Below are 10,400 nucleotides of genomic sequence, written 5' to 3'. Positions count from 1 at the left end.
GTCCGAGGTCAGGTCCAGAAGAATTTGTGACAGAATTCTTTTACAGCTTGACAGCTGAGTTCAGCCCTGGTTGTCCCAGGCTATTTACAGAAGACATGAAATATAGCTTGTCTTCCAGGTGGTAAGTTAAATGAGATCTACATGTGGATCACAGATCTAGATATCTCTGTCTCTGAGTGTCAAATTACCCACCAGTCCTCCACTTCCAAAAGTGAAATCCTGGGCATCTGAAGAATCCAAAGAAGACGTCACTTCAAAAGAAACACTCCCCTCTTCCTTGGTGTGACATTTTCCTTCCTTCAGACCTTACCTTATAAAAGGAGAGAAGGTGACACCCTGCAAACGAGACGTCATGATTACTTCCATTTATCCACCAGATTCTCCATCTCATTATCTCTCAATTTCTCCACAGCAACAACTTACTCCCCGAGAAGCAAGAGCTATTTCACGGTGTGTGCAATTGGAAATGTGGTTCAGCAGGCAGATATAATCATACACCTGAGATAGTCAGGGAGAAGCAACCCACTTCAGTGAAGTTCTGGAAACAGAATGTTGCATGCTGGGCCATTCATTGGTCAGTGTATCTCACTTATTCCTGCTTCTCCAGGGTATTTTGAAGAAATTAACCCTATTTTTTCAAAACCATCCTATCCCTTTCTGGTCTTTAATCCATAAAGCAGTTGAACTCAAGCCATTACAATGTAATTAGGCCTTTAAAAAACAAAAACAAAACCAACTTTTCTCTCTTCAGATTGTCTGAAGATAACTCCTTACAAACAGGTCTACTCCCTCCTACTTCTATGATACATGGAAGATACTTTAGTGTAGTGCTTAAGGGATTAGACTTCAACCAGGAGAGGGGTTATTGTAACAAAGATTTTTTTTAAAAAAACCACACACATGTAAAAAAAAAAAAAGGAACCAGAATTTCAATTCCACAATTACATTTGCCATTTTGACTTTTCCTTTTTCTCCTCCCCTGCAGAAATGGCTGAGCCGGGCTGAAGTCACTATGGGAATACTGGGTGAGTTTGGGAGATTACTCAATCTCTCGCCTTGCTTTACTTCAGAAGGTTGCTATGGAGAGGAAATGAGGATAGGCCTAAGCCATTTTGAGCCAATAAATAACAATGACAAATATCTACAACAAATATACCTCAAGTGTTTAGCTGGATGTTGTGGGTTTTGTTTGTTTTTTGAAACTTGAATATATTGATCTCTTAGGAATATAGTTTGCTTATTTAAATTAAATTCAGTAGTGTGGATTAAGGACTTTTTAAAATAATATCAGAAAAGGAAAACAAGCAAAAAGAATAAAACATAAAAATATATTATGAAAAAATACTGTATATAAAAACACTTTTAAAACAAGTAAAAAACTATAGCAGAAAAAAGAAAATATACAGCAGTATAGAACAATAAATATAGTTCAGTGCATAATCATCTAATGCAAACATTATTCAAATACACACACATAATAAACATGCACATATATTCTATTATGCTTATATAACTCATTTTTTTGTAACCTGGTCCTGAACCCATATTTTTGATATTTATTCATACAAAACCTACATCTACCAGCAATCAGCTCATAGGTAGGAAATGTAATAAAGTCTTCATTGAATAAGTGGAATTATATACATTTATCTTTCTAATGTTGAACTATTAGACTTTTACCTATAATAATGGCATGCAGAATACATTTATGTTGTCTCTTATCATATTCCAGGAACTAGTTATGTAATTCAAGAGAATATTATTCTTTGAAAATGTTGGCTTTGTTGCATAATTTACATTTAACTTCTTTCTCTCAAACTTAGTAAACATAGGACATTGTAAAAACATAGGTTTTAAAGAAGTATTTTCCTTATTACATCTCCAACAAAGTGCTGTTCTAGAGTCTACTCTAGACCATTCCTTTCTCTACAAGAATACAGGAATGCAATAAATTCTAAATATTTTTTTTCTATAATGGATAGGGCACCTTTGTTATAGAAGTTAAGACACTTTCTCATTGTCTAGGCAATATGTGATAAAGTATAGTTTATTGATTAGTCAATTGAGCATATCAAACATGAGCATCAGCCACAGTAAAATACAATAAAATGTGTTAGATACATTGAAGTGATATGTAATAGCTATGATGAGATAGAATTAAATTAAATACAGTAGGTAAGATAAAATGAAGTTAAAAGAGTAAGATGAAATAATCTAACAGAAGAATAAAGTAGAATACATTTTAATAAATAAATAAATTTATTTTAAATAAATTTTAAATATTTTGAAATATTTCTTTTAAATAGATTAAAAAATAAATTTTAGAATAAAGCAATATTAGTAGAAGTAGAAGAGAACTTTGCTAATTAAGAGTGTATCAAATATATAAAGCTGATCCAAAAATGCAATAGTTAACATGAATCTGACCAAGATATTCTGTCCTCTTTGAGATGGCCTTTGAAATGAAGAGTGTAGTCTTACTGAGGATGTGGAGATTTGTTCCCTGCATTAATAAGACTGTTTCTCCCAAATGCCCCAATATTTTTTTACTTTTTAAATAAAGATCTAAATATGTAGTTTTTTGAGGAGAGTACAATCTGCAGTTGATAAGAATGCATCCAATGTCTTCAATGTCTGGTGCTGCACAAACACACAAACTTTCTTCCTTTGAGACTCCATTCCCATATCTTACCATGAAGTCCAGTTGTTCAAACTGAGCTCTAGAAAAAGCTCTTCTGAGAAGTTGTTAAATATTTTCTGTAACTGGGAGGCTGATTTGTGTTGAGCCAGCCACTTTAGAGACTTGACACATTTAAGTGCTGCAATATCATCTTGGGCAGCCACATCAATAATTCTTTGTTTGAAAGCTTCCTTGGCCTTTAGAGCTGATTGGACTGGGAATTGGAGGGAGAATCCATATTGAGAGATGACATTTGAAAGTTGGGTGGCCCAAGGTTGCTTGTTGTGGGTGTGTTCTTCAAAATTCCATTTATATAAGTAATATAGGAACCTCTCTTTATTCCACTCATCTCTTATTACCTGCATATCAAATTGATTTATACATAAGAAATAACTATAGAAAGTAATAGGTGTTTTTTTTTAGTTTTAAAATATTCAACCAATTGTTCTTAGGTGTTTGTGAAACTAAAAATACTGCTGGTCCAAACAATATTGTTAACAGATGTTGTAGCTGGAAATATTGCTACTGAGGATATCTTATAGAGGATATTTGTCTCTTAGCACAATGCATTTTAAAAATTCATTGCCATCATCTATCAAGTGATCCAAAGTCAATATCCCTGCTTTCATCCAATTTTTCCAGATCACAATTCCCACCCCCCAATTTTTAATGTTGGATTTCCCCATAAAGTCAATTTCGCATGGCAAAAAGAATCAGATCTCTTTTTTTAGATATTACATTCCAAAGCTTTCTAACTAATACGATAGTTTTCAGAGATACTAGAGTTCTGTCAAATAAATTTATCTGAGTTGTTTAGCAATTAAGACAAACACAAATTAATCAGTGCCTTGGAAATTTAAATAAAAGAGGGGTGATCAATTGGTAATCATCTACAGAATGTCCCTATAGAACTGACAGTAGAGAAGAACATGGGTTGCAGTTACTATGGCACCCATGTCACAAGGGCAGTATTGGATTTCATATCAAGTTATCATTCTTCCTGCATATAAAGCCTCAGAAAGTGTTTTGATGATGAAATCATACTGTAGCATGGCAGCCAGAAGCTTTTCCCAACAACTGCAACCAGAATTCTCAACAGTAATGGAATGCTTCTGTATATGTGTGTTTGGGGAGTGGAGAGTAGTGATTCATTTGTGTCCAGGTGCTGGGGGTGGGCTAAGGTAAGTGTTTGCTGTAGATATATATATGAACAGAGATAATCAGGCAAGGCAGATTTTTAAATGGTTCGTTAATGATGAGAAACTGACTAAAAGTCTTAGGAACAGACAAGCCCATCAATAAGGTTGACCCTACTACTAAGTTCATTTCTCGGGCAGTGGGACTGAAGTTGTGCAATAGTTCTTGGAAGGGCATATACAATCGACCACCACATCCTGTAGATCTCTTGGGTCCCACCTTAAAAAATGGTATTATTTGACTTCACCCTGAGGGGCCATTGTGCAATTTTAAGAATAAAAATTGGGGGGCAGGGATGGTGGCTAATAAATTAAATTACTAAATGATTTTGCTTAATTTAATTTAATCTAGTAAATTCAAACGGTGAGCTGCTCAAAGAATAAAATTCTTTTACAGTGATGCCTAACTGAACATTACAGTGAAAATTTAAGACAAATTTAAATGTTCCAAAGTGTTCATAAGAATAATTCTACTTCCTAATCAGAGCTCACAATCAGAGTTTAGCCACAAGATCCCAGATTGTATACATTTTAAAACTATTGTATTTGGGTCAGTCTTCACCAAACTACCTATGATGTTCCTACAGGTGGCCCAAGGCTTCTTAGCTCCTATTTTGATATTCCTAAAGTGTCTTCCTTGTATTTTATGAACAATACAGTGTTTTGGAACATTGAGAAAGAGAAAAAGGGATGGTACAGTTGAAGTTTCATGAAGAGGCTATACCATTCTATTATATTTCTATTTTAATATTTATTAAATATTTTTTAAATTTTTTCCAAATTTTGTTTTGTTGTACTTTACTAATTTATTTGATTCTTTTTGTTAGTTTTTATTGTTTTTTATTTTTTGTTTTAAATATGGTTTTACATTGTGTAAGCTGCCTCGAGTCACCATGGGTGAATAGACAGCAATATAAATTAAATAAATAAATGTGTTTTTCCCGCTGTTATAAAATAATACGTGGCATCGCATATGGTAAATGCATTTAAGACACACACACACACACACACACACACACACAGAGTCTCTATGCATGTTGACATTTCAGTTTCTGTCATATGTATCATAACCGAACAACTCAATCTTATTTAAGTCAGTGGCTATTAAGGATAAATGCCACAAGGGTTTAAAATCTCTTGGAATTAATTTTAGGGTTAATTATCAGATTTGTTTGCATATTTCACCCAAAAAATGAATTAATTTGAAGCTTATGAATTTGCATATTATTAAAAAAAAAAGTATGAAATGTGACTTATCATACTTTCATCTTGAAATAAAGGCAAAAAACACATGGATGACAAACTTTTTATTGGGCACTCACGCCTCATCTCTGTCCCCGATTAACCTTACTTTTTCTTAAGAAGCTAGTGCCACCCATCACTGTGACATCACCTTGGCTCAGCCTCGTGTGCCTTTTTTTAATTAATAACATATGGCCAAGGCACTCCCAAGTCAAAATCTATTCAAAAATCAGCCTGGAAAAACAATGAGACTACTTGAACCCAGGTAGCAAGATTTATCTCTAAAGTAGAAATATTTTCAAATTCACTATCATAGAGTTTTGACATAAGGCCACTATAGTTAGTTAGTAAGTCAGTCAGTCAGTCAGTAAGTTAAGTAAGTAAGTAAGTAATGGTTCCTTTGAGGGAATATTCCAAGAGATTATATAAAAGCTGGTTAAAATATCACAAAATTTGAAATTCTCCAAAGCAGCTCATCATGTACTCAAAATGGTTGCTTGTAGCAAAATGCAGCACTTGCCTAATTTTGATAATATTTTTTTCCACCCAGACCAGCATGAATCCATTTGCTTAAAGATTTCTATGTTTAGATGTTTAGGGTAGAATTTTCCACCTGTGGGGTTGGGGTGGGGGACATCATTTTTGTACTACTTAGAAAGAAAGACATTTTACTTGGAATGCTCTGTTTCTATCAGACATTCAGGTAATTATATCCAATTTGACTTTCTGTCTTACACGGTGCGCCTTTTAAAACTGTATAGCTTGGTTATTCTAAACATTACCCTATTTCTGTATGTATCTGCAATTATCTGGGGTTACAAATGGTTTTCATAGGCTCAACTACAAGATTTTTATCCCAGTTTGAAAATACTTTGGAAGGTTCAAACATGGTACAACTGGCTACTTGTTGAAGGCCCCCATCTTGTTTCATGTTTCCACATGCATCTTTTAAAAATGTACCACTGCTTTAAGAATTGTACTAATTTTAATGAGTGGATTCAATGTATGCAGCCATTCATCTTTTTCTTTTCTTGGACACCTTCCTTTTCTAGATGCTTGCTATCTTTCTCAGTGGTAGAAGTGATCCCTTGATGAGGATCGCCGTGCTATCCCAGCCAGTCTATAGGAATTGGATAGTTACTTAGGACTTATTTGCTGTCCCCTTAAGGGAATGCATCATGGTAAATGTAGTTAAAGGTATCCTGGGAAATGTAGTTCATGTCACGTGGCCACATCTGCATTCCTGATTGGCCACTAAATTGACCCTCGAGGGGTCAGGGGAGTTTTCTTCATTCTTGCCTGAACTCACGAACTCATGGCAGCTTCTTTCTATTGCTATGAGATGGGTTAGGAGATAACCATCTTTTACTAGGAGGCAGATATACAAAGGATTGGTCATTAAAGAAGAACTTCATCACAAATGTGAGTTATGAGGATACCTGATGAACCAATAAATGTTATGGACATCTTGTTGAGTTATCTATCTGCATCTGTACAGCTTCAAATCCACATCTGTGCAGAAGGCAGAAAAGTAAAAGATGTAGTCCTGAAACCCATCTGTATAAAGATTGTTAATTTGGATTTGTGATAAAGCAAAGTAATATTGAAGCCAGGAGTGAATATGCAATGTTAATCTAAACCTGCATGTATAAACATCTGTCTCTCTCTCTCTCTCTCTCTCTCTCTCTCTCTCTCTCTCTCTCTGTGAGCATCGGAATTTTTTACATGCTGCTTGGATGGTGGGAAGGGTTGGAATTCCCCCACATGCTACAAACAAAGAGAACCAGTAACCCACCCACCACCCTCTTCTTTGCTCAATTTGTCTTCCTGCTCTCTCAAAGACTCCATTTGCATAACAAGGAGAGTCAGATATTTCCCAGCTCTCAAAGGAAAACCAAACCTCTGTCTTTAAACCTTCTACAAATGCAGCAAGAGACTTTCAAACATCCTATTCTCTGGCTTAATCTGCGTCTTCCCGTTGTTGGCCAAGTAACCTTATAGCCTGTTTGGAATTGAAGGAAGGGGCCAGGTATTCTCCATCTATGTCTCTCTCCAGTTACAAACCCTTTCCAAACGCAATGGAAAGTTTGAGAAATCTTGCATGTATTGCTAAAAGGAAAGGCTTTGCATTTCTTATGCTCTTGGCTTCTTTGAAGACGCAATAAAAGAGGCCTCTCCAGCTATTTTACAACCACTCTGGCCGGTTTATTGGGGTCATAAATCATTAGTGAAGGACTGTCTTCAAAGCAATGGAGCAATTCCTCCCCCCAAGTCACAAGGCTGATTCAAGCAAGGTATTTGAACAAAATAATTCAAGGAGCAATTTCTTTTGTTTAAAAGCCTAACGTTTCTTCATAGTCTCCTCTCTTTACTAAAAAATTAAAAGCATAACATGGCCACAGTGTATGCAACTTACTGAAGTATTTTTCCTAATGAATGTTTCCCTTCGAGGGAAATCAGCTGACACTCAACTGTTAGCTTATAGCACCATCTGAAGTAGGCAATAAATTCCTTTGGGCAATCAGCAAACTTCATAGCCACGAGGCTCACCCCCCTAAAGAGAGAAATCAGACTCAAGTAAAGCAGCCTACATCTCCATCTGGTGGTCAAGAAGAAGAAATTTACAGTGAAGTTAAAGAATTCTTACCATTTTTTTCCTCTTTTTTCAAGAGTGGGCAAGGAAGCCCCCCCCCCCCCACTTTTTCTCTTCAGCACACTGCTACATATGGGGCTCAAAGAAAAATCTCCCTGAAACTATTATGGACAATTTAATCAACTTAATTCAGAGGTCCCAAGAGTAACTGTAACCTAACATGGGCATAGCAATAGTGTCTTCCTGACCCTCTGCTGCCACCTTGTGAAGCAAGCGACAATTACAGGCATATTTCTGCATTCCACCCTCAAGTCTTCAGACTATGCTATGCATATTTCTGCGTTCAGCCCTCTAGTCTTCAGACTTCACGATGCAACCTCTAGTGCCCCCTTGTGTTGCAAGCTCACAATGCACCCTAGAAGCAGCATATTGTGTGCTGTGCTAGCATCGCTCAAACTCTGCAGTGCCACTTACATGCTCAAGTATTAAATCCAGCAGCAATTCTAATTTCTGCTACCTGCTTGCAGTGCCCCCTAGTACAAAAAAGGGAATTGCACAGAAAACTACTAAAATTTTGTACCAGAAGACCCAATTCCTCCACTCACCCTTATTGTAAATGTGGACCCTGATTCCCGAAACCCAGTTTTAAATGTCCAACCCTCTGGAGAAGCCGCAATACCTCAGAAGGCCTACGACCTCAGACAGCATAGGAAGCTTACCTCACCCGCTGTGACATGCTTCAGAGTGGATTGGGAAAGGCAGTATTGCCATCATATAGATGCATAGACGGAGCTGGTCAAGATCTGTGACACCCCCCAAAGCAAGTTGCCCCTTGAGAGCTTCTTCCTGATGCAGAAGGAGTTAGAGGAGCACCTTGCACGGTGGAGAGATAGTGAAAATAAGCTTAAATACATACAGTCAAACCTGGAAGACCCAAAGCTCCAGGAACACATTCATTGCTTTGAGGAGGTGAACAAAGAACATGAAGACAGCGTTCGGGAAGGTGGAAACTCCCTCCAGGCCACACTCCTCATTGTGCTACAGAAGGAGCAAATACTGAGGGAGAAGATCACATCCGACAGAGATCTTCAATCACAAGCAGCTTCTTCCTACCACTCAAAGAAAGCCTCCTCCCTCCATCCCAAACTGGCTAGATCGTAGGCAGGTTCTAGTGTCTCATGCTAATTCTCTGCTACCAGCTCTCACCATCCTTCCAGAGCATCCTTCCGTCGCAGTGGCACATCTCAGGCCTCCAAAGCAGCAAGTTATGCTGAACAAGCTGTAGAAGCCCAGATTGAAGCTACAGCAGCAGAGGCAGATTTACATATTACGACAGAGGTGATATGGCAGAAGGCTGAACTGGCCAAACAACAAGCAGAAATGGCCAAATCAACAACAAGCAGAAATAGCCAAAACTCAGGCCCAAGTGCAGTTACTTGAATGACAAAGAAAGATGGCAGCGAAAACAGCACGGGCCACAGCATGGCAGAAGACGGCCAATGCTGCCTCCCTCAACTTTGACCTCGAAGACTTGGGAGAAGAGAGCCCAGATACATGGGTCAAGGCCTACATGGATGAGCAGCACTCACTACAAAATGAGCAAATGGACAGGGATGAATCTTAACCACAGACTCCACACGTCAGTTATACAACTGATGTTGTATGACCTAAAATACGAGATTCACTTCCTACCAACAACAAACCTTCCCCAACTGATGTTGTACGTACTAAGGTCTGAGATTCTCTTCCCAGCACCAGCAACCCTACCGCAACGTCTCACACCCTGCTGGCTGAGCAACATAACCCACCAGTGCTCACAACAACTTCTCAACGAGTCGACATACCATCAACGACAACTGCCACACTCAATCCACAGGCAACAGTGTTCCTGCCACCACCTCAATACTAATCCAGCTCCCAGGCACCACAAGGTAACTGCGCCCAGCCTACACAGCAGTGTGACACTCGACCATAGACCCCAGTATGGGAGAACGACATCCTCCATAAGTACTGAGAGGAAGACTACAACCCATCATTATTATTTTTTTTGAAAATTTTATTTGAGTTTTCACAAAGAGAAAAAAAATACAAATAAACATCTTTTTTGAAAGCAGCATAATCCCAGGTTACATTTCTTCGTACAGACACAAATTCAGGTTCATGCTCATTTTTATATTCTATTCCATATCTTATTACTATTTTACATTTTCTTCATAGCTTCTCCCCTCTTTTAATTTTTTCAATTTTATTTTAATTATCTCATCTCAATTCAGATCATTGTATTTATATTTTTGGTCTGTCCTGTTTAATTATCTATTATCTTTTCTCATTAAACAAAATTTATCCTGTAGTTACTGATTGGAGTATGACGCCTTTATATCTTTTCCCTAAAGTTGTAACATTCAATATAATACATAACTTCCATTCGGATTCTGCTTGGTACATTCTTAAAATGCACACTGCATTCTTAAAAAAAGAAAAAAAATTATAAATGTATATAGTTAAAACAACATTCCATTCCAATTCAATTCTATCATTAATATTAATATTCATTAAAGTCTTAACATCTTTAACATTACTTTTCAATTAAATATCATACTTCTGTGGGAACAATTATAAGCTTTCCATAGTTAACCCCCCCCTTCACTTATATTTTATAAAACATTAACTAATTAAAATGTTCCCGTTC

The 10,400-nt window shown here is 37.1% G+C and overlaps 1 long non-coding RNA gene across 1 annotated transcript in view; it reads left to right on the top strand.

Moving 5' to 3' along the window:
- Positions 1–383: 383 nt before the first annotated feature.
- The window catches only part of LOC148127208 (uncharacterized), a 35,108-nt gene continuing 25,091 nt past the window's right edge, over positions 384–10,400 (top strand). Inside the window, exons 1-2 of the long non-coding RNA XR_015741467.1 lie at positions 384–450; positions 986–1,025. This is a non-coding gene — a long non-coding RNA (uncharacterized LOC148127208). The remainder of the gene's footprint in view (positions 451–985; positions 1,026–10,400) is intronic.

The sequence above is a fragment of the Pseudonaja textilis genome, chromosome 2 (assembly GCF_049901715.1).
Source record: "Pseudonaja textilis isolate UNSWEBS1 chromosome 2, rPseTex1.2, whole genome shotgun sequence".
Taxonomy (NCBI): Eukaryota; Metazoa; Chordata; class Lepidosauria; order Squamata; family Elapidae; genus Pseudonaja; species Pseudonaja textilis.
Note: the sequence above shows the minus strand (reverse complement) of the source record. Positions and strands in the feature narration are given on the sequence as shown.